Source organism: Hyperoodon ampullatus (genome assembly GCF_949752795.1).
Source record: "Hyperoodon ampullatus genome assembly, chromosome: 4".
NCBI lineage: Eukaryota > Metazoa > Chordata > Mammalia > Artiodactyla > Ziphiidae > Hyperoodon > Hyperoodon ampullatus.
In genome coordinates, this window is record NC_136917.1 from 165,447,225 (window position 1) to 165,473,656 (window position 26,432).

The following is a 26,432-nucleotide window of genomic DNA, read 5'->3' on the forward strand; positions in this document are numbered from 1 at the left end:
AAATATCTTGTATCAGCAGAAGGACATGGAAATTGTTGGATGGTAGCCAATTGCATGAAAAGAGTGATGCAACTTTAACTTTATCTAAAGATCTTAGTCATCTAGAAAATTGTTAATAATGATCTGACAATCCAGGGTGGAATATGTATACAATCCAGGATGGAATATGGAATAAAGGATAATAGAAAAATATAGAAACAACACAAAAGCAAAACAAATATAGCTTTAGAAGAAGATTCTGGCTATTTAAAGACAATATAAATGGGTTCATTGAACATGTATCAATATAAAGAAGATGCCTACCAATGAATCTTAATGGACATAACCACTAGTTAGTAAAGTTATTCTTTATCTTCCTTGCTTTGCAGGGGGGGTGGTTGGCATACACTATGACTAAGTTTCAGTCAAAATAAATCAATACAATTGATAAGGCAAAATAGCAATATTAGTGCTATCAATAAAGATAAACTAAAGTGGAGTTTGAATGGGACTCAGTATTATAAGAAAAAGGAGGACTTTGATGCCAAAAAATAAAAAATAAAAAAAACTCCCAAACTTGTGCAAAAGAAAATGCTTAAATATATTATGCAGGACCGTTTTATCCCACTGTAAGAGTAAAGTCACAAAGTAATAAGGAGGATTCATTTGAAAGCAATGCCAAAACTAAAAGTATAGGAAAATACAGTGTAATTTAACTAATTATTTATTTTCTAATTAGCTAAAGATGGCTTGTATTTAAAAGGATTCCCTGTAGCTTGCAATACCCTTTTGTCTGGACACAATTTCCTCAGAAATATTGATTTTCCTTGTTCAAATATGGAAGTAATCTAGGTAAGTGACCTTTTTATCCTGGAAAAAAAGTAAATCATTTAACCTCTCAGCCCAGGATCAACCAGAAAGTAGTACTGAGGCAAAGACTGGTTTATAAGTCCTTTTATTGAGGAATTTGATCCCAAAGGCAGGATTAAGGGTCGAAGGAGAGAGAAATGCAAGGAAGGAAGCAGATACAGTAAAGGAAGCATTAGGAAGTTAATTGCTCCTGAGGGTGACTACTGGTTAGATACATCACCGGGAGACAGAATTAGGGATGCATTTATCCATTAGTTCTTACTACTCACTGTGCAAAAGTTTACCCAATAAAGCATTAACTCTGCTGATTTCCTATAGGTGCCGAATAGGTTTTCTCAGAAGCCCATACTACAGTAATAACAGAGATGTCCTAAACACAGGAGCAAAATAAAAAGTACAACACCGTCCTCTGTCAAAGTACTGTCAATATCCACTTGTGTGAAGATGGAAGGAAGCTGTGCAAAACTAGCCACTGCAGGGATGCCTTGACTAAGAGAGAAAGTGAGGTCAATTATTTAGAAGTGATGGAGAAGAGCTGTCCAGTACATAACACTATATCCTGGGCATAAAATTATAGCTAAATTTAGGCTAATTTCAGCTTTCCTAATGACTGTTTGATATAATTTATTTTGATAAATTTATTTGTAAACCTTCAACTTTTGTTCCCTTAGAACTAAATATATTTATTAAGTCTCCGTATGGACACCAAGGGAGGAAAGTGGGGGTTGGGGGGTGGTGATGGTTGGATGAATTGGGAGATTGGGGTTGGCATATATACACTAATATGTATAAAATAGATGAACAAGAACTTGCTTTATAAAAATAAATAAATAAATAATATTTGAACAAAAATTTAAAACAAAGTAAATAAATAAAAATGGAAAAATAAATAAATAAATACATTGAGTCTCCAAGCATATACTTGGATCTCAGAAGAATCCTTACCTAGAACTTTATTACTTAGAGTGGGGTTCATGAACCAACAACATTGGTACATGGGCACTTATAAGAACTGCAGAATTTTGGGTCCATTCCCAGATCTGATGAATTGGAATATTTATTTTGACAAGATTCCCACATGACTTGTGAACTCATTTCATGTGGAGATGCATGAATACAGGTGAGATCTTCATTAACTTTACTTCTAATCTTCTTTATAACAAAGATATTTAACTTGAGGGTTAAATATATGGAAATGGACCCAAAACTAAAAGCATTCACCCCTGAATTAATTCATTGTCACTGAAGACTTTATAAAAAACATACTAAAAAAAACATTCAATTTGTCATTGGCCATGATATATTAATACTCAGTTGTATACAATGTTAAGGAATTTTTCAATATATTCAAAATTTATAATCCTATTCATAACATAAATCATGATTATGTTAAACATGTTAAAACATATGTTAAAAACACATCTCTTGAGAATGATAATTATGTATTTGTGAAGTATGAAAGATCTTTTTGAAACAATTTTTTGGTATAAAACAGATACATTTTCTCCATGTCAGTAAGATGGTGGAATAGGAGGTCCCAGCACTCATACCCCACAGAAATATTAATTTAATAATGATACGTGGGCTAAAATACCTTTATGAGAGATTTAGTTTCTAGTTAAGAAGTTGCAATACCCCAGACAAGCACAGAAAACAGTCGCCCTGAAATGGGAGAAAAAGAGCCAATGTTGGTGGAATGTTTATCGAGGTACACTAACCTTTCACTGCACTGCCTTAGGGAAAACAAGTGGTGGCTTATTGCTGTCAAATCAGCTCTGAGAGACAGGGATAAGGCACAAACCCCTAAAACATCTCCCCCAGAATGGAAGGAGAGGAATGGAAGGTGTGCATACATAGAAATAATCCCAGAAATCTCTAGCTGGGCTGATTGGTGAAGGTCTTTCCCTGTCGAAGCCTGTCTATAAAGATGGGAAGAGGTGATCTTTTGCAAATTTGCAGACACCAATACAAAGCATAACCCTACAAAAAATCAACAAAACACAAAGGAAGACAGCAACAGTGGGAACAAAAATGTCGAATGAACTCTAAGATAGGCAGAAAACAACAGTATTTCCTTCCCAATCGATAATTACTTTAAATATAAATGAATTAAACTTCCCAATCAAAAGACATAGAGTAGCTGAATAAAATAAGATCCAACTCTATGGTTTCTAAAAGTGAATCACTGTAGCTTTAAGTACATATATACAGGTATAATTTGGAAATATTTTGGATTCATTTCCAGACCACCACACAAAGCAAATATCACAATAAAGTTAATCACACGAATTTTTTGATTTCCCAGTGTGTAAGAAATTTATGTTTACCCTATATTGTATTCTATTAAGTGTGCAATAGCATTCTGTCTTTAAAAAAACAATGTTTATACCTTAATTTTAAAATATTTTATTGCTAAAATCACTACCATATGAACCTTCAGCAAGTTTTTTTGCAATAGTAACATCAAAGATCACAGACACCATAAGAAATATAATGGAAACGTTTGGAATTGTGAGAATTATCAAAATGTGATGCAGAGACATGTAGTGAGCAAAGGCTATTGGAAGAATGGCATCAGTTGACTTGCTTGACTCAGGATTGTGACAAACCTTCAATTTGCAAAAAAACACCATATCTGTGAAGCACGATAAAGCAAAGGGTAATGAAATGAGGTATGCCTGTGAACTCTAAGTGAAGAGATGGTAAAAAGATATTCTATGCAAATGATAGCCAAAAGATAGTAGGAGTAGCTATACTTATATCAGACAAAATATACTTTAAATCAAACACTGACACAAGAGACAAAAAGTACATTGTATAAAGGTAAAAGGATCGATTCATCAGGAAGATACAATTATAAATAGATATGCACCCAACATCAGGAAACCTAAATATATAAAGCAAACATAGACAGAAGTGAAGGGAGAAATATACAGCAATACAAACATAGTAAGACATTTCAATACCCTACTTTCAACAATGGATAGATCGTCCAGAAAGAAAGTCAGTATGGAAATAGCTCACTTGAACTGTATTCTATAACATGGATGAACCTTGAGAACATTGTGCTAAATGAAATCATCCAGTTACAGAAGGAGAAAAACTGCGTGATACCACTTAGTTATCCAAAATACTCCAATCCATAGAAGCAGGCAGAGAGTAGAATTGTGGTTGCTAGCTACCGGGGAGAAGGGGAAATAAGGAGTTGTTCAACAGGTATAAAGTCTCAGCAATGCAAGATGAATAAGCTCTATTCCTCTGTTGTATAGCATACTGCCTGTAGTTAATGGTATGATATTGTACACTAAACAGCTTGTTAAGAGTTTAGTTCCCATGTTAAGTGTTCTAACAACAATATAAATAACAAAATGAAATGAAATGGTAAATAAGTTCATTTGTACCAGTTTTTTAGATTCCCCATATAAGTGATATATCATATGACATTTGTTTTTCTCTATCTGACCTACTTCACTCTGTATGATAATCTCTAGGTCCCTCCATGTCACTGCAAATGGCATTATTTCGGTCTTTTTTATGTTTGACAGAAATAGAGTCACAGTTGTAGAAAAGAAACTTATGGTTACCAGGGGAGAAGATGGGGGGAAGGATAAATTGGGAGATTGGGATTGACATCTACACACTACTATATATAAAATAGTAGATAACTAACAAGGACCTACTGTATAGCATAGGGAACTCTACTTAATACTCTGTAATGACCTATATGGGAAAATAATTTTACAAAGAGTGGAGATATATATATATATATATATATATATATATATATATATATATATATATGTATGTATGTATATAAACTGGTTCATTTTGCTGTACAGCAGAAAATAACACAACATTGTAAATCAAATATACTCCAATAAAATTTTTAAAAGATAAAGTAAAATAAAATGGTAAGGAAATTCAAAAAGTAAATTTATATTAATACTGCACCTATTCTCATTAAAAATGAACTTTATTTTTGTTACTATCCCTTATACTCCATTTCTCACTTTTAATATATTTATCCTCTCTCTCTTTCTCTCCCCCTCTTCCCCCCTCTCTCTCTCATTCTTTGTGGAAACTGTGTTTCATGGAAATCTCAGAAGTGTTGTATATTTTTTGAACAACTTGGTGCTTTGTTTTTCTCACATAAGACAACTATACAGCTTTACTGATTTTGTGGTCTGTTCTAGAATCAAGAGAGTCTGACTTTTGTAAACCATACCTAACATGGAAGCACATACTTTCATGAAATAATATTTTAAATTCTTCCAGGAGAATAAAAGAGCAATGATGTCACAGTAACTCTACTATTTCTCAATTCTTCCAGGTCATTTACAGCTGAGAACCTGCATTCTCCAGTGAACATTCAAGGGACCAGGGAAAGGCCAATAAAGATATGGTACATATTTAGTGGCCACCTTATTTTTATCTTTTAATTTTTCCATTTTTTAAAAACTTTTTCTTAAACAATATGAAATGCACATGATGAACACACAGTTTGTGTGTTCACAAAATGAACAGACTCATGTAATATCACTGAATCCAAGAAAAATATTATTAGCACCCCTAAACTTCCCAGCTTTGTCCCAGTTTCCATTACTAAGTCACTACCTCTCCAAGGATCACCAATATTGTGACTATGTATGTATTATTTATAAATATGAGGTCATACAGCACATATATATTTTTGGTGTAAAGCTCCTTTTTGCTTAATATTTTGGTTGTGAAAATTATTTATCATGTTTTGCAGTGGTCTTTCTCTTTGCGGTATAGGGTTCCGAAGTGTGAGTATTCTACAGTTTATTGTGGTTTTCAGTCAATCTAGGTCTCATTTGTATAGTATTGTTATAAAACTTCCAGTATGAGTGTTTGGTGAGTATTATACATGCATAGTTTTTGAGTATATGCTTAAAGCTGTTGGGTCATATGTATAGGTTCAACGTTAGTGGTTGCTATTAAACTGTTTTCCAGCCTGAACTATAGGATTTGATTCCTCTGTGTTCCTCAATCCTTCACATCCAAGTAAGGAGCAAGTCATGCCATTTTTAACTCAAGAATATATTCTGAATCTATCTATTCACTTCATTCCATTCCCACTGCCACTACTCTAATCCATACCATCATACTTCCTTGCCCATTGTACCTTAGCAATAATTTCTTAGCCTTAATTTCCTTCCCTTCTTCTAGTCTTGTTACCACACAACAACAAAGACAATTAGATATTCCTACTATGATGATCACTTCTGGAAAAAAAGTCAGAGTCAAATTTTACCCTTTTGCTCCCTTTCACAAGGCCCAGTCTAGGGTCTGATTCTGCCCTTCTCTGAGCAGCCCCTGAAGCTCAAGGCATCCCAGCCCATCCTGTCCCTGCCCCACCCTCTGGACCAGCACTGACTCCACCCTCACACCTGAAACTTCTTGTCGCACCCTGCGGGCTCCCACTGCCCTTTGTCTGCCTTCCTGGGAAACACAACTCTCCACCCACTCATCCCGGCCTCTGGTGTCATCCAGGGTGTTCAAAACAGGAAAACATCAAGTAAAACAAGAAAAAGAAAAAAAAAATCTTTGAGGAATCAAAGTTGTGACTATTATGTCTAGAAGGTGTTTTAATACTTGAAAGTCTGACCCTTTCATCCATAAACATTCATCATTTTCTAGACAATACCTTGATACCCTAATTTCTAGAATGTGCTTTTAGACTTATTGTAATTTTTTCAGGATTTTTGTATCTTCATTTCTCCCTGTTAGAGTCCCTATGACTTGTAATACATTGACTCCAGAAAAAACAGTGACACTATTTTTATGATAAGAATCTTCCCAAACAAAATAAATCCACAGCACATGATATCATAATCTTAAAAGAAAAGAATGCTTGCCCTTTGACCAAAACACAAAGCCTCTTTAGCTGTTCATTAAACAGCCTCTGACAGGTCTCCGTGGTGTAACTGTGAACGTGTATTGGTTTTGTCCGGAAAGCTTTAAAAATAGGTTTTGCTCAGACATGTATATTTGCTTTTCTTCAAGAATTTTGGGGATCATTACATCACCTAACTCACAGAGAACTGCCCAAGAACAGATATTTGCTTTCTATTGAAATCCTGTCACATCCTTTTGAGAAGGTTAACAGAAATATCAAACTGTTGATTACTACATTTCAGGTTATTCACTCCAAAACGGATTCACTCTAGGTTATCATTAAAGTATTTTATTTTATTTCCAAAGAAATGACTCTATCTTTGAGTTTAAATAAATTAATCATATCATTTCATGTGGTTAAAAAACTCAGTATTTAAAATCCCAACCGATGCAAGTGTAGTAGTTATTTTCATAAATAATCAATATGCATCTACATCTAATTATTTAAAGAAAATTTAAAAACCTAGACATTTTCTGTGTGGATGGAATTCCTTATATTACATAATCTATGAAATGTTTTTTTTTTGTATTCATTATAGAAAAATATAATTTTAGAAACTCTCTTAGAAAAAGTTTGTTCCCAAAACGTAATATTTCCCCCCAAATGTAATTATTACCACTAAGAAGAGATAATAAATGAATTGGGTTACTTGGCCTTAAGCAATTTAATATGAATGTGTAAAATCACTTGTATTATTTTAATATATATTGCAAACTTATTGGAATCAACCTTAAAATAAAACCAACTCCACAACTTTTTTGTGTGCAAATAAGGTTATTTTTTAATTGAAGTGTAGTAACTGTACAATATTATATAAGCTGATTCCTTATCTTAAAGTAGGACTAGAAAGCTGTATTAAATCTGTAGGATGTAATCAGTGACTCGATTTGGTTATGTTTTACCAATATTTGAAGCATATAGAATTTAGGCTGGTGTCAAAACCTATGAGGTGGATTATGAAAAATCTCTACTTCTTTTTTTTTAAACGCAATAACTTGATTTTGTTTATTTTCTTCTATAAATCAGTGCTTCTAGTAGCTACTAAAATATGACCAAAACTAATTATTTCAGTGAAAATATACTCGTGGTTGATGAAAAATAAACCATAAAACAAGGAATTTCCAGGTATCTCTATAAAGATAATTTTCTAATTCCTCTCTCCATATTCTCACACTGCTGTCATAGATCTGTACCAACATTAAAATCATTATTTCAGTTAACGTGGTGATCAAGACCCTAGAAGTATATTGACTACATTGGTTCTGATAATAAAGAGGTGAAACAATTTGGTCCTATTGTCTTGGGGTCTGCTTAGTTAGCAACGGATCAACGGATTGAATCTGAGTGTCTAAGGCAATGAGTGCACTGACTAGAGAGAGAGAGATTTAATGAATCTATAACTTTGTTTCTTTAATTTTGAAACATAGCACCCTGCTCTCCTAAATATACTGTACTGATGGGAGTTTTTCTCAAGTTTTTCTTTTATGGGTATTTCCTGCCTATCTTTTATCAGAGCTCCTCAGTTCTCCACACTCAGTCCTTTGAAGAATTAATGCACTCCTGGTTTAGCTATCATTCAGAGAAGTTATGGATAAATAGCTAATTATAATTTGATATAGTTTGATAAAAATATTTCACCCAGATATAGGTTTGAAGATTGAAAAACCAAAAAAAAAAAAAAAGAAAGAAACATATGCATCATTTAAAGATGGAAACTTAGCATTGAAAGCCATATCAAGATGTTCCTTCTTATTTCATTTCTCATATTTATTTTCATGCCCAACCTGGTGTTTGTGGTAATGTATTGATAATTATAACTTGTTACATGTTCCTCTTGCAGAGAGGGAATTTAGGTCATATAGGTCATACAGACTCCAATCTGTCTCAAAGTTCCAAAGTGTTATGAAACTAAAGTCCAAGGCTTGAAAGAATATCAGAGAAAACCTGACCAAAAATTGCCTCAAGATATAGAAATTTTGGAAATTGATTTTCGTAGACATCCAAGGGCATTGATTGATTTTGATAAGGTATATTCTAACTTAAAAGCAAGAGATAGTGAACTAAAAGCACAGTCATTGTGTATCACTCAGTATAGATAAGCTAAATTATGCTGCAGTAACAAACAACATCAAAAATAAAATAGCTTAAAACAAGAGATGTTTATTTCTTGTTCACACCATAACCTTCAAAGATCACTTGGGGGCTGGCTCACCTCCCATCTTGTTCTTGATCTCTCTCCAAGACGCATGCTGATGGATCAGCCAATAAACTGAAACATCCTTATAAAGCAGAGACAGAGGTAAAGAGCCCTCTAGATGCCTTAAATCAGCATGAAACACACCAGCCCAGAAGTGACACATTTTGTTTTCACTCCCAGCTCATCAGACACAACAAGATACACAGACAAACCTAACCACTAAGAGAGCCAGAAATTATACCCATGCCATTTACCTGGAAAAGTTTGGGGGTACCAGAATACTGGTAAAATCTCTCACTATATTTTGCCTTCTGTGCTACACTCCCAATCCTGACAGTAAAGACGAAGAAATATCTCATGGAACGATAAAGATGCTAGAAAAGCAGGAACATAAGAATATTGCTAAACAGAATAAATAAAAGCATATTGAGGAGAGCGACTGCCTTTGGCTGGGAAAAACCATGGAGGATTGCTATTTGCAGTTGACACCTAGGTGATATAATGACAACCACCTTCAATAGTGTCCTTGAAAATGGATAGATAAATCCAAATGAATTTAGAGATGTACATTTGGAATATATCCCCATGATATTAATTGTGTATAAAGACAGGAAACTGGTAAAGGGCAAATAAAACATTAGTGTATTTTAAGACTAACAAGCTTGAAAAGCAAAGACCACGGTAAACAATTATCTGGCAAAATCAGAGAACATGGATTGGATCTCTGATAAATATACACATTGGCTTTCTCTTGTAGTGATTCATATCTTTGAAACAAACTCTCAGAAATGTTTTCTATATACTGTATGTAAGAATGCAGGCAAATTCATTGACCTAGTTGAAGAGGAAGAACAAAGGAATTGAAGGAAACTCATCTCTGATAAACGTGGAGTCATGGACTCTGAGGTCTTTTTCCCAGGGAAAGAAGCAGGTGGGGGGGGGAGGAGGCTAGGAGTTTTGTGCAAAACTTTTTGAGGAAGAAACAGAAAGGAAGCCATTTTATATAACATTGTTACAAAATATTATATGATATAGATAAGCAATTAAGATGATTTGAGTTTTCCACTAGGGAAGCAATGTTGGATATGCATGCTTGCACACGCCACTTGGATTTGCGTGCACCTCCTTCACTTTGGTATTTATCGAGAAGAGGACGTGCTAGAATGTAAAACATGCCGATTTCTATTTTACTTCAAGTACCCAGGTTCTCTTCAACATGGCTATACGAAACTGTACTCCAGTCAAGATGCGTGAATTTTCACAATTCGTCCACAGAAATTATATTGTTTAGATAAATCTACAATTTGCTGATTAGTGGGTTAGAGCATTTTTCTAAACAGTGATTCATTTTCAGTTTCATGTTAATACTTTTTCAATAATTTAAATTGGCTTTTTTGACTTGATTTAATCAATTAGAAGGTTTTCTTCAACTTTTTCGGCCACTGAACCTAGTCTATTATATCTATTTGAAAAATCTATTCCTTAAGATTCATTATGGAACTGTACTTTGTTATAAGGATAATTTAATATACTAAAGTTTGTTGTTGTTTCCAATTTAATTTTTCTTGAGCCCAAGGATGACATAGGAAACTTGGAATAAACTGGTGATCCAAGCTATAGGCATGTGATTATATGAACATTGTTATGTGACAGAAGAAGTATTGAAAATCAGTGGAGAAAATAATGCACTAGTCAATATATGGTTATAGACAAAGTTTCTCCATAGTGGAAATGCGTGTGTAGTTATATAGTCACATATAAGAGTTATAGTTATATTTCTATTACACACCATGTACAAAAAAAAATGTATTCCAGATGGATAAAAATACTTAAATATAAAGAACATTTTTTTAGAATGAATAAAGGATAATCTAGTTATTGTATTGCAGTAGAATAATAACACAAACAACACAAATCACTAAAATTAAAAATCATGATAGATTTGTATCAAACAAATGCTTTTTAAAATTGTATATTTAAGATGGTCTAAATAAGATCATCTATACCAATTTTTTCAGATCTTATTTACAAAGCAGAAATAGAGGCACAGACATAGAGAAAAAATGTATGGATACCAAGGGGAAAGGGAGGCGTGGAATGAATTGGGAGATTGAGATCGACATATATACACTATTGATACTATGTATAAAATAGATAACTAATGACAACCTACTGTATAGCACAAGGAACTCTACTCAGTGTTCTGTGGTGACCTAAATGGGAAGGAAATCCAAAAACGAGAGGATATATGTATACGTATAGCTGATCCACTTTGATGTACAGTAGAAACTAACACAACATTGTAAAGCTACTATACTCCAATGAAAATTAGAAAAACAAACAAAATTGTGTATTACAAAACAACACTATGCAGGGTTAAAAGGTAAGTGATTGTGTGTAAAAATATATTTGAAAGTTTATAAGGAACAAGGATTGGTATCCAGGATATATAAACAAATTTAAACCCATAAGTAAATTTAGGCAACTCAGTAAAAGAAAAGATAAATGGGCAGTTAATTCAAAGGAAAGGGAACCTTAATACTACAATAAACATAGGAAAAAATGTTCACTCACTTGTAAGAGAACAAAAGAAAATATAGAACATATTTTCACAACTTCTGTTGACTCAAGTTTCAAAATTTAAATTAGTTGTTTTTATTTTTATTTGCTTTGTCTGACTATGAAAAAGGAAATGATATTAACTCATTGTTAAACATGTCATCAGTTACAACCACTTTGAATATTACTATCACACCATCCAGTACAATAGAAGATTTGTGTCTTCCAAGACCAACAATTTCAGTTCCAGAGCCATATCACTAGAAAAAATAACTGTTGAATGTTTTCTGCAGATCTGTTTTAATAGAGAAAAGTAAAGAACCCACATACATAATCTTCAAAAGGGAGAATATGAAAACATATATGACAATAGGAAAAGAAATACAACAACAAATAAAGTAGATGGGAATACAGAGAACTATTGTAAATCAGTAAATAAACTATGATGTGTCATTGTAGATGTCCTCCACTTTTCATATTTTTAATAATTACCACTAAATGAAAAAATTATCTATTGATACCAGTAAATATATTGAATTATAAGAAGACAGGTTGAGAGTATAAGTATATATTTAAAGGTTGTGATTATGTCTTGGGAGGGAAAGAGAATGGAAGATAACAATGGTCTATTGAATCTAAACTTTTCATTAAAAACATTAATTCAAACATGAAACATGTTAAAATCTGTAATATTTAGTCTGTGATCATAAAGATATTTTTAAAAATATTATTCGCTATACTCTTCTGCTGTTTAACATATGTTATCATTATTATTTGAACAAAAATTAAATCAGTTCTTCACTATACTGTCGTTCTTGAAAACTTTTACCAAATTCCTACATAAAAAGATCTCTCGTATATACATATGTACACATTTTTCTTCTCAGTATGCCTAGAGGCCATCTGTATAGGACAGATGATATCTCATAATATCCTGGATGTGTCAAAAAAAAGAAAATATTTTTAGCAATAAATTAACATGCAGTGTCAGCATGGTGGTGTTATCTGGGTCCTAGCCTCCTATCTAGGCTTGTTGATGTTACATTAACTGTCCTATCCATTCCATGATCATGGTTCCTGAGCCTTATTAATCATAAAAAGTTGGAAAAAAACCCAGGTAGGAGAGATCCACATTCTAGAAGGTATTTAATTCATTCCAAACCCATCGGTGACTGAGGCAAATAGCTGAGAGCCTAACAGCTCTATGTGGTTCAGGATAATGTATCTCTCGTTGTTCCTTACTGGGCAGAACAGGATACAAAGTCCAAATTATGCTTTTTGAAAGAATACATTTGGTATCTGCTTACTGAAACAGTTTTTCCTTCATTTGTGAAGATCAGGTTTTCATACACCTGCTGAATTTATAACACATATAAATGATTTTCTGTTTGTTTTGTTTTGTTTTAAATTTTTATTGAATATAGTTGATTTACAAGGTTGTGTTAGTGTCAGATACAGCAAAATTGTGTTAGTTTCAAGATACAGCAAAGTGGGGACTTCCCTGGTGGTGCAGTGGTTAAGAATCCTCCTGTCAATGCAGGGGACTTGGGTTCAACCCCTGGTCTGGGAAGATCCCACATGCCAAGGAGCAACTAAGCCCGTGCACCACAACTACTGAGCCTGAGCTCTAGAGCCCGCGAGTCACAAGTATTGAAGCTGGTGCACCTAGAGCCCTTGCCCAGCATCAAGAGAAGCCACCACAATGAGAAGCCCATGCACCACAACGGAGAGTAACCACCGCTTGAAGCAACTCGAGAAAGGTTGCACACAGCAACAAAGAACCAATGCAACCAAAAAAATATATATATAAATAAATTTTTAAAAATTAAATTAAAAATTAAAAAAAAGATACAGCAAAATGATTCACTATAAATCTATACATTAATATAATTATTCTTTTTTTACATTCTCTACAAGTTATTACAAGAATATTGAGTAGAGTTCCCTGTGCTATACAGTAGATCCTTGTTTGTTATCTCTTTTATATATAGTAGTGTGTATCTGTTAATCCCAAACTCCTAATTTATCCCTTCCCCCACTTTCCCCTTTGGAAACTGTAAGTTTGTTCTCTATGTCTGTGAGTCTATATTGGTTCTGTAAATTATTTCATTTGTATCATTTTTTTAGATTCCATATATAAGTGATATCACATAATATTTGTCTTTGGCTTACTTCACTTAATATGATAATCTCTAGGTTCATCCAATGCTGCTCTCTAATATTAATATTTATTTATGCTTCAACTCCACCCAAATGGTGGCATATAATACCCCTGTGTACCCTCCGTGTGGTGCAAAATCAAGGCTTTTACAAATTCTTTGCCAACACTAAGAGCATAATAAATGGGATTCACTGTAAACAGTCACCACATACCTAGAATTTCCTCTGCACTTTTTCTGAGTCTGCTAAACTTGGGTATGATGATATCTGCTGGACACCATTAAGATTTTCCTCCTGTATCTTCATGCTGAAATCATCATATATTCACAAATTTAAAACATTGGCTCATAATTTCTCAGCTGATGGCTTGAAATATGTGGACCAGATAAAGTTAAAACTATGACAAAAATATGAGAAACCCAGTAAATGAGAACAAATGCTAAAAATGTTTTATGTAGAAAAAAAGTGACAATCAATTCTGACTGTGGACCCACATTTAGAGGCAAATGAGAAATTGGACCAACATTACCTGGTCTCAAAACCAAGATACAAAATATCATAGGCAACGTGACTTTGGATAAATTTCTGAACTTCTTTACATCTCAACAGTTTTGTTTACAGGATGGGAATTTTTAAAGTTTAAATCAGTTAAAGAATGCTAACCACTTATAGTAGTGACTGGAAGATATTAAATGTTATTTAAAAGTTATTATTATTATTATTATTATTATTACCATAATTACCCCCAGAGATTTAAGATGTGCTCTTATTGAGACAGCAGCAACAACAACATATACTGGTCACATACATAATATTTAGTAAGGTTAATTGCTTTAAGACTTCTTAATGTTGTGACTTGCACTTACTAGTGGTGTTCAGTCTCCCAATAAAGATGGTACTGATCCCTTTTTTCTTCCCTAAAAGGCTCTTCTCAAACACCTTTCTTAAATTGGTTCTAACTGCAAGGACTGCAATACATCTATAAGAGTTTCATTCTCACAGAAGCAATGCTATCAGTTTGACTTTTCACATCAGTTCTCCACTGTACAACCTACAGTGAGTGCATTGTCATAAGATACAAACAGATAATCATGAAATCAAAGTAAAATTGAAAAACCTCCATCTTGCACATTTTTTTGTCTATTGGTTTAAATTTTGTCACAATGTACATTTCAATACTGAGTGCTATTCCAATCAAATAGTAATTCTTATAAAGGACAGAAAGATGATTCTCAACATTATGATCGAATCATATGTTTTAAAATATCATATTTTAAGGATTCAAAGGTACCAATCAAATATATATATATTTTTTTATTTCAATAAACACCCAAGGAGTAAAATAAACGTTCAGAATTTGAAACATTGGCTGCAATGTACAGCTGCCTCAATGTTTCCCCACTGGGTCAAACTAACACTCATTACTACAAAAATAATACCAGATATTTTATAAAAGTTACTGCTCTCTCACTACTTCTAACTGTAAGTCTAATTAGCTTTGAGAGAAGAAATGAAGGTTAAAAAGGTAATCATCACCAGTGACATGTTAAGAATGGCACAAAATATTACACTATAGAGTGATCCATCCAGACAGGGCTATGGGAAATGAAAAGTCGGCATTAAAAGCAACATGAAGACCTTGATGCAGTTTGTTTCCAAGAAAAGCACATTTGAAAGATATAAAGCCCATGTTTACTGAATACATAGACGTGCTATTCTGCTCGTGTCCCTATTTCAAACTATGTTTGTCAATAAATTATTTGGCTCACATTTTCCTCTGAAGTCATTTGGAGGTTAGCATGGCTGCCTTAAAGAAAGGATATTAGCTGATACTCGTAAGATTTTTAATATTAGGTATCTTATTTTTTCATCCTTTACTTTTCCACTCATCTCTCTATTTCATCATTCTCTTCTTCTTGACCTCCGACCTCAAACCAGTTATTTCCATGTTACCTTTCCTTCCCAGATACCAAAGCATCTACTGCCCTCATTACATTCCTACATTGTCTGCCAGTGGAGGGGGGAAGTGCTCTAAATATAAAAGAAGAGGTTGGAGATGGCAGGTAGCTTCGAAATTGATGTATTCTGTTCCTAATAACTAATGCCTGTAGCACTGCATTTACCGAAAGCCTCTTGCTATGATCAAACTGCCACAGGAAGCTGTCTCTGGCCAATGTCTAAATGTGGTATAACCTAAGGCCGAAGACCCTTTATATAAGGTTTGAATAGTAACAGGTGACTTTATAGGTCAGAGCCTACCTGACTTAGCAGAATCCTTTACAAACCACAAAGGTCTAAACACGGGACTACATGGAAAAGACCAAAGGCCCAGGACACAGGAGTGCCAATGTCTGAGGGTAGGAGATGGATGTCCCAGCTCAAGTAAAGAGAGAAAATGTGCCCTTCTTCTGCCATTTTGTTCTGTTCAGCACCTCAGCAGATTGGATGATGCTCATGCACACTGATAAGAGTGATCTTTACTCAGCCTACCCATCCATTTTCTATTGGCTGTTTTTGTCTACTATCTCTCATTTACTCAGAAAGGTACCCTCAACCTTCCAATATTTTTAGGGATTTGTCTATTTACCCTTTTAGTTTCCATATTTCCACTCTATGCACGTTGACATTATGTTACTGGGTATATATAAATTCAGAAATGATATAGACTCTTGATGAACTTTTTGTTTTCTATAACATTACCCCAACCTTTAAAAAGTCAATATGTGCGTTTCAAAAAAAAATAAGAAAAATAATTTGTAATCATAAGCTATTTGTAGTTTAAGAACTGAAGCATCTGGCTTAGCCCTTGTGTGTATAAACAAACAATTGAGCATACATTTTTATGTGGTTGAGATGGTACAGTATATCATGCTTCACCACACGTCAAAAATATTTATTTAAGCTCTGAAAGCAATGAGTATTTTGATAACTAAGAATATACTATACCAATTTACTAAGGGCAAAAATATAATCCTGCCTCTCATTGGGGCAAAAAATTCATAGTATGGTATTAGACATCTGGACAAAGATATTGGTTGAGTTACAGCAAATTACTGCATTCCTTTAGTGCTCGATGTCAAATGACACATAAAGAACTAGAATATAGTAAGTATAATGCCTCCAAGATAATTATCAAATATATTATTAAAATAGTAGCAAAAATAGGTTTCAATTGAATTATTTAGTAATATATTTATATAATTCAGCCAAGAAATACACACGTACAACAATGATTAAAATCAGAAAGTAAGTATGAATACGTCTGAGTGTCTCACTTCCCTTGTGCTTCTTTCTGTCCCACTGCTGCCAACCCGGTGAACAATTCCTAATGTATACTGCTCAAAGGTGGTCCAAAAATGCCTTATCCAAGATGTTTCTTTTCTATGAACCGTAACAAAAGGGATATTTCAGGTTTGTTTATTTACTAGCTCTACATTTTATCATACATTGTAAACTCAAGATATTTTAAAAGCTTAGATGTTACAAAACAAAGGACGAAATCTGTCCACAATAAATACATGCACTTTACCAAAAAATGCACATGGGACATCCTGCCCTCCACCTTTTCTCCTCTTCTTCCTTTACCATCCCAATGACTAGTACACAAACGAGTCCAGCTCCAAGAGAAGAATTAACAATGGTCGCTCTCTGAAGGCAATCCTTCCTAACAAACTAACAAAAGAACATTTATAAAGAGGTTGTTTTATTATCTGTCCTTCTAAAATGCTTTAGACATTAGGACATTGCATTGTCAATATACACAGAAACAAGGAATAAAATGCACACACAAACAAGGGTTAACATGAAATGTCTTCTAACTTTTACCAGTCTGGCATAGAGCTCTCTCCCTCTTAGTACCTTCTGCCCCATCTCCTATAACCTATGAAACCCTGTGGACGTGTAGTTCCGGATTCAGTTCTAGAGATGGCCCAACAACTCCATTTCCAAAAGAAGATATTTCTTGGGAATTCTCTGGTGGTCCAGTGGTTAGGAATCTGCGCTTCCACTGCATGGGGCCCAGGGTTCAATCCCAGGTTGGGGAACTAAGATCCCATCCCGCAAGCTGTGCGGTGTGGCAAAAAATAACCAAAACAAACAAACAAAAAATGACATTTCTGTACCAGGCTGTACCTGTGATTTGTATCTCTACCTTGTCATATGTGAGAAGGTGTCGCTGTAACAAGTTTCCTTTTAAAAGGTTGGAGGGTGGAGGGAACTTGACAGGACTTTTTCTATATTATATGAACAGACCTTCCATAAATGTCCAATAAGTTGTCCCATAAGGTCATGGGCTAGATATGGTAAGTTGTTCTATCCTTTCTCTCCTCCAATATTAAGGTCTGGTGCACCAGACTGCCAGGCTACCCTGCAGTGGTCCACACACCTGCTTCCCATGGAGGCCTTGGTTCATTGCTGTCGAGCACCATGTGAAAACAATATAGAAAAAGTAAAAATAAACAAAAACCAAAAGGAAGAAGCTCTAAACAGTGATGAACTTCTAGGGTCGATTTCATTCCATTACATGTAATCAAGAATAGATTTAAGTATTTGAAGGTAATAAAGGTAATTCAAGATTTTCCTTTTTGAAATGCTCATGTTTATGTAACCAGAAGCTCTTAACTTTTGGCCTTTAGAGCATTTTTTTAAAGCGATTTGATAATGATTTGTTAACTATGTTGGTAACAACCATCTGTCCTCTCCTGTAATTCCCAACATAGATGAAAGAAGCAGCAGATGCAATGGGAATCACGGATTACATCGTATGGAAAAACCCGAACAAACTTTTTGGCCAACCCAATATTAAGAGAGGCCTCATGCCTCGTAATGTACAGATCTCAGTGGTCAAGCTGGCCTGGAGACCACAGATGGGCTGGAGGACAAAATCATGGATTCAGAGGACAGCACTTCCCTCTGCCCTCACTTCCAAGCTCAACCTTAGAATTCTCCTGGCTACACGGAGTTTTGTGGCCACCATGAAAACCCATCTGATGTCACAACCGAGACTAGGAAATAGCACAGTGCATTTGTATGTGTTGTTTCTTTCTATGTGGGCTGAGTGGAAAGATACTGTGTTATTTAGAGCTTGCAGAAAACTTAGTGGAATTTTTAAAGTGAAAATGTTGGGTGGCTAGAACTCTGGCAAAGGAGATATAACAAGACCATTCAGCAGTGTGCAGGTTCCAACTCTGGTCCTCACCATGAGTCTATAGGGTGACAGCAATTCTCAAACATGGAAAAGGCCTACAGGAGTGTGTTAAACCAGAGCTGATATTTTCTCAGACCATGTATAGGGGCATTAAGGAGAGAGTCTTTAACACGTTGTCAAGCTCTTAGTTGTAATGGTAATCACGGAATCTAAGTTGTTTAGTTAAAGAACATAAGATACTCCTTCTCAGAGCCATGAAACATGCACTGAAGTTGATTTTATTTACCTCAGAGGGTAGTTGTAAAAAAGAAATGCACAGAGGTGTCCCACAAATTTAATTACTTTATCTGCTAATCCAAAACATCTGTTAAAATACAAAAAAAAAATGTTAAAAATCTACATCTTTTTATTGCCTTTAAAAAGCCTTTAATTTTTTGTGAGGACAATTAATTTCTTTTTTTAAAATAAGTGATTTGACTGACACAATGATGCATCTGGATGTATAGTTGTTGATGTGCCCACACTCCCATGAGGAAAATCATGATGCAACGCAATTTTATTTTTAGTCTGTTGAACACTTACCTTTTAGGCTCAGCACAACTCATATGCTGACTATTTAAGGTTAAAAAAGAAGATCGATGATATTTCATATATACTTAAAATTTACACATAAACTGAGAATAATGGGAAATGTAAGTGAATAAAGAATACAGCACTAGGTGGTTCAAATATATTAAAAAATTTCCATGTTTCACTGATCATTCTTTCACATATTGACTCAGAGTTTAATACCTACCATGTTCTGGGTAATTAATTACTAAATGTATTTAAATGAAGAATGAAACTAATACAAATTCTCTTCCTATAATTTAATATAGTCACTGTATTTCTCCCTCTAAAACTTGAGATTATAGACTTAGAAATGTTTGCAAGACTACTATTGAAAATAGAATCACGAGGAATGAATAGGAAATTTTAAAAGAGCAAATATTGTAAGAGTTTCCCACATTCTATTTAGTATTTGTAATACCACAAACATTAACAAACACAACACAAAGCAAAAATCGTTTGCATCTTCCTAATTAGATATTGGCAATTTAAAAACAAGAGATTATCAGCATCCCAAATGAATGCTCAGTTATTGATACAGACAAAAAAATCGTATGTTGCTTTTTAAACAATTTTGAATTGCAGACAGGTATTGATGAAAGTGAGCCACACTTTGAATTAAATATTTTTTTTCAAAATAGTGCAGTTTATTGGCTTATTACTTGCTTAGAGAAAGATCCAATTGTATTTACCATTATACTGCATTGTAAAGATAAGAGACTGTTAAAAAAGTAAAGATGCAACAAATGAACTGTGTACACCCCTGTTGTACACAGCCCGATTTAATATTCACATTATAGGATACAGTAGATTTTATATAGAAGTGATTTACATTTTAGAATGAGATAGTGGCCTCCTTACTATTTTTCTGAAATTGATTTAAAATCCTGTTCTGATTAAAGTGACTATAGACAAAGAAATCAAGTCAGAAAATTAAAGTGGATTTTTGAATTGATTACATCATTTTGATGGTCTGAGTGTACACTTTGAGTGACTTACTGTAAAGCTGAAAGCTGTAGTGAGATAACATCCGACCAGAATCACTTACCATGCACCTGCCTGAGGACAAGAATGAGGTCTGGCTCATTCTCTAGTTTGCTTAAAATCTGTCCTTATCCATAACTGAGTCATTCCTTTGAAATCTCCCATTATTCATGAAAAAGAGTTGCTATGTTGGTTCAAGTTTGATTTAGACTTTAAGTAAATTGAGGTTCCACAAACTGAAAAAAAGGAGATTTTACCATTCATTTCCTTTTAAATTAAAATTAACCAATTATATATAGCCACTAGTTTACATGGTTGAGAATAAAAGTGTTTATATCAGAGTTATAACTTACATTCTTTCCTTTGCAATGCTAACGAACATAGAGTCCCTAGCTAAACATGTGTTTCAAAGATTTTGATTAACATTGCAGAGATTAATAACCAGCAGTTGGATAATCAAGGATTTACTCTGTGCAACATGGAATGTAGGCTGTGTTATATGTCAACAGATTTTCAGATGTAAAATAATAATAATAATAATAAATGTGTACCTGAATTAAAATTTGTCCCATATATTCTATGGATGTTTGGAGTAAAGAGATCAGTTTAATTTGATTAACTTACCAATTACTAGACTTATTAGAGAACACTATTGTTAACTCTAGGAATCCATGCTCTAAACATTTTTTTCTGAAATCTCCGTAGTATTATAATACATTAAACGTTAATTATAAAAGCAAACACTTATTGGTGCTTACTACATGTTGGGAATACTTCAACTTTACAGAAGTGAACTCATTTTATCTTCAGCCAATAGTGTTTTCATCTTCCTTTATTTGGATAATAAAGGAGAGTCCTGAATGCAACCACCAGACACTCAGGCTGATTATTCAGCTTTATATTTGTGAATTTCTATGCTGCCAAAGTTTTCTAATGAGGCAATGTTTCTTAAGATGGTAACTAATACAAAATCTTTTATCTCTCACCTACGTACATTTTATGGTATTTTTCTCCAGTGAATTTTTGAACAACTTAGGAAAAAACTCAATTGTTAATGGTGATTTAATTCAAATGCTTAAAATTCTAATGTAGAGATTTCTTTTTCCAAGTAAAAAGTTATGTAACATTGAAAGCTAAATGTAATTATTTTTACATGAACAGATTCTTCTGTCAATTTGATGTAACTAGCTGTTTCAGAAAACCTATAAATCTCAGAAAGCTTTACAAATAATCAAATGTATTGAATTTATTATTTACCATAAGACCATATAAGTCTCCATGGCCTGCTTTCAGCTCCCACTCTTACATATTAGTTTAATTTAAAAAGTAAGCTGACATTTATTGTAGTAAGTACATGATCTTTTGCCTTTAATAGGGCTCTGAAAATATTCTATAATTCTTGCAACTCTGAGTCTGTTTATATTTCCAAATAAAGCTGTTTTGAAATTTTTACAAATGATATTCCTATTTTGTTTTTTTTTCTTTGTGTATTATTTTTTGTTAATAATTCTGCTCTGCTTGACCGAACTTTCATTTCAGACTTAGTACCATACTTTTCCTAGAGGAATCTAGATTAAAATACACAAATACACATGTATATATACCCACTATTACTCTCTAGTTCAGAAATAGGGCAAAGAAGCTGCAAAATTCCATGCAAAAACAATCTCCCAAATCTATACAGAAACATTCTTCCAGAATATCCCTGAGGTTGTGAGATTGAAAATGACTTAAACAAAGATACACTCTTCTGTTCATTAATTAAAAGTTAGTTTTCCTTGGGGGAGAAATTTATTGATGGATCTTATTTTTGTATATTTTTTCACTCATATTTATGATTCTGGTAAATTCTCCTATTTAATCATCACTTTTTATAGCTCATTTTCTTAACTCAGACTTTTATTCATTTTGCTATAGTTTTAAAATCATAGTCTACTTAAGATACATTATATGGTACCTACAATTCCTCAAAATAAATATAATTCAAATTGTGAGCATATGTCATTCTAGGCATTGTGTTCAATTTCCAAGTGAAGAAAATGGACACATTGGGGTTCAGATATTATCTCTTGAATTTTTTTTTCCTCTTCAGGTTCTCAAATGTTTTTTACCAGACAGTCTCAACTATGGAATTGTTACACTGCCTGTCATAACCTGTATGGTTTTATAGATAATGAGACTTCACTTCACTTTCTATTTAATTCCTGGAAAATTGTATTCTAGTGTCATTTTGTCACTGAAATTGTCAAACGGAGAATCATTTTCTATGCTTTTGAGTATTTCACTCTGGGTATAATAGTCCACTCATTATTTTTAATTTGATATATGACCTTATCATTGTCCACTTTGTTACACTACCCTTGTTATACATACTACCTTTGTTATATGTATTAAAGGTAAACTCTGTCCTTTAAAAATATTTTAAGCATCTGAACAGCATGTTAAATCATAATTTTATTATGATATTTAAAAAAACATATCAGGTTCTGGTGATTCTTTAATTGGTGTATGATAATCTATATACAAATCTTGACATAATTTTCTGAATTTACATTCATTTTTCTCTTTTGTGATTTTTGTGAAACAGTCTACTATGTGTGATATATTGCCCAGAGGAATCACTTTTGATTTTTGGCATCTCTTTAGCATTCAACACTTCTTGGTTTACTTTTCATTGTCTCTGAAAAAATATTGTGAGAAATAGTTTCTCCTCTTCGCTAAATAATGAAGATTTCTCTATTCCAGTTGTTTTACTTTTCAGACCATTAGCCATATAATAACTGTCTAATCTAATGATGGTTTTAGTTTCAAATAAAAGTTGTTCTCTAGAAAAGCTGACCCTAAGAACAAAACTGAATTCTATTTAGATGAAATATACTCCAGTTAGTAAGAATCTGGCATGCATTCCATTTTTATACAAGTAATTCATCCTCTTGAAAGAGAGAGGAAAACATAAAGGGTGTGTGTGTGGGGGAGAGAGAGAGAGAGAGAGAGAGAGGAGGAAAAGAAGTAGGAGGAGGACGAGGAGGGTGTGGAGAAGAAGGAGAAGGAAAGGAAGGAAGAAAGAAAATATATGATACGTGGTCTGTAGAAGATGATTTGAAAACCTATATGAATTATAAAATGGTCCTCTCTCAGCAATTCTCTGTCTATGAATTTTTGAAAAGGAAATACTAAGGACTATTTACAAATGTTTAAATGTAAATGCTTTTTTATTGAAACATTACTGATAATATTGTAAAATTTGAAATACCTTAAATGACCAACACTTGGGAATAAATATTAGATATAATATGTTTACTACATACTTCAGTGAAATTAAAATAACTTCATGATATAATTCCTAGTAAGACTAGTAAACGCCAAATAAGTGTGACTTAATATGGCATTTTGCTAAAGAAATACTTTTCTATATAATTCCTATATATTTAGCACTAAAAATGTTTCAGCTATATTAGTAGGAAAAAAAATCAGTAATCATTTTAACTTTTTAACCCAAACTAAAAAAACATTTATTGTCAGTCACACAACCTTCCAAGCACTTTCATATATTAACTCATTAAATTTCTCAACAACCCTAGAGATAGACACTATTATTAAAGATGAGGAAACCATGACACAGAGAGGTTAAGTGATTCACCCAAAGTAACACAGGTAGTACATAGTAAAGCTCAGTTTTGAACTCAACAGTCTAGCTGCAAAATTAGTGCTCTAAATCACTACACGGTTATGAAGTTATTTCTGATATATGAAAATAAGAAAACATAACAAATTGATTTATTATTCCCTAACATCTTATTTAAATAAGAACATTGACACTAATAAGAATAGTCCTTGTAAGCATATTTTTTCCTAGCACCAAACTTGGAGTGGAGGAACAATTAGAAATGGCAACTTCTATGTTGCCTGTCTTTATTCTTGTTTTAAAAGCTTTGTTTTGATTATTCATCACTTACATTTCTAGAAGTTTTCAATACTATTAAAAGACAGATTTTCTTAGGAATTTTGCAGAAAATAAAATACAAAACAAAGTTTGAAAGCTGAGAATTTAGAAGTTCTTTCTATTCCTCTGTAAACGGTTATGTGACAATCAAAAAATATGTCTTAATAACAATGACTTAAATTTTTAAAAGTATAGTAGACCCTTCTTTACTCAAAACTCTGTAACACTTAAAGTCACATGTCAGTTAGATATTTATTATGTATAAACTAGTAACATTATTATATAAGCTGACCTTGTATGGGTATATATTATCTTCCTGCCTAGAAAATTAGTATTTTGAGGGAGGATTAAATGTTATATTTTGAATCACTTATAGCGACAAGCATAGTAACAGATGGTAAGTAAATGTTGATTTATCACTATTATTTTCAGTTGAATACCGTATTATTACCCTTGTTTTTAAATCTATTAAATTTCAGAAGCAAATGTATTGCAAATATCATATATCCAACCAAACATTTCTCAATTATTTAAATTATTTTTTTCAGTCAATATTTTGAAGGTAAATTTCTTTGCCTAATGCAAATGAAGATAAATAGAGATTAATCGGGACCCAAATCCAGTCTTGAAGACATCTCAAGTTGGTACCAACAATAGAGAACTTCAATAAACTTTTAGAAAACTTAGAAAGAGTGATGAACAGAATGGGAGACTGACAAGAGCTTGATAGGGAACCTCAAAGGAGAGAAGTAGTGAGATCAGGGTAGAGAAGCTTAGAGAAATCTAAAATTGGTGTCTAGGCCACTGCACTTCAGTATGTACTGCTTATCTTGGTGATGACTATTAAAATTTGTCCTCATTAATTACAAATTCACCTTGCAGTCACAAAGCAGGATGTCTCCAAGACTGCCATTATCATTCAGTTAATCAAGGTTGATTAATTTTTACTGAGTGATTCCAAACTACTGAAAAGAATCTTTTCCAAGTTAAAATGTATGAAAAACTGATCAATAGAATGGTTTCAAAATAAAAGTAACTAAGCATAGATATATGACTATCTGTTTTCAAAGTTTATTTGAAACAAACTGGAAACCCAGTTTTTGTTGTTGTTTTATGGGAGTGTTTATGCTGTTCTTACATATTCATGCAACAGAGACACTAGTGGGCTATTTAATACATAGATATAAAAACAAAATGTTACAAGGTGAAGACATTTATAATAATAGTGTAGTTATTCCAAAGAGGTATTTTGTTCAAAGTATGGAAGTCTTACTTGATTCTAAACTGAACACAGTCTTTTCAGCAATTTTAATATTTTCATTAGTGTTTATGTTCAAAGATTTCATAAACTTACTGCGTTTGTTAAATGGACTATTTTTAAGAAAGTTAACTTAGAAAAACAGAACCCAAGAGCAGGAATACACTCCTAATGAGCAAAAAATGGAAAAATCGATACAAATTAAATTTAAAGCAAAGATCTGTACCATTAAAATTAAAGTGGAGATAGCAATAATCAGCTATTGAATTGTATTAATGTTATCACATCCTTGCTGCTGAGGAAATAATCCTATCAAGTCCTGTTTATGAGGCAATATGAGTATTTAATTACACATTTTCCCTAATTAAATTAACTTAACTTCTTAGAAAAATAGAAGAAAATGCAACAAAATTAGATTTTTTTAGTCACATGAAAATATTGCCATTTTAAATTTCATCTGCAATTTGTTAGCTTCCTTTTGCAATTTCTAATTTATCCGTAACTTTTTCATAAGGTATCGAAAGGTATAATTTTTTGCAATGACAGAGGTAAATTACAACACATGATGAATAAAGGCTTATTTTTCTTTAAATACAATGTTTCCTTGAAAATTAAAGTCTGATTTCCTTTAGTCTTGATAAATGAAAAATGGAGAACAAGTAAAAAAAGAGTTATAATTGTGCATAGAATGTGGTTTATTTAAGAGAAATGGATATATTCCATGAAGAAAATGTGGAAGAGAAATGTAAACTTTACCCTCTCCCCAGATTTATTGTGATAAAATTGACATATAACATTGTGTACCTT

At 33.0% G+C, this 26,432-nt stretch overlaps 1 pseudogene across 1 annotated transcript in view; it reads right to left on the reverse strand.

The window, feature by feature from the left end:
* Window positions 1–1,144: 1,144 nt before the first annotated feature.
* Window positions 1,145–26,432, reverse strand: part of LOC307051336 (small ribosomal subunit protein eS26-like) — a 29,102-nt pseudogene continuing 3,814 nt past the window's right edge. Inside the window, exons 2-3 of the transcript in view lie at window positions 9,221–9,340; window positions 1,145–1,219 (exon numbers count right to left, since the gene is read on the reverse strand). The product of the transcript in view is annotated as a small ribosomal subunit protein eS26-like (transcript). The remainder of the gene's footprint in view (window positions 1,220–9,220; window positions 9,341–26,432) is intronic.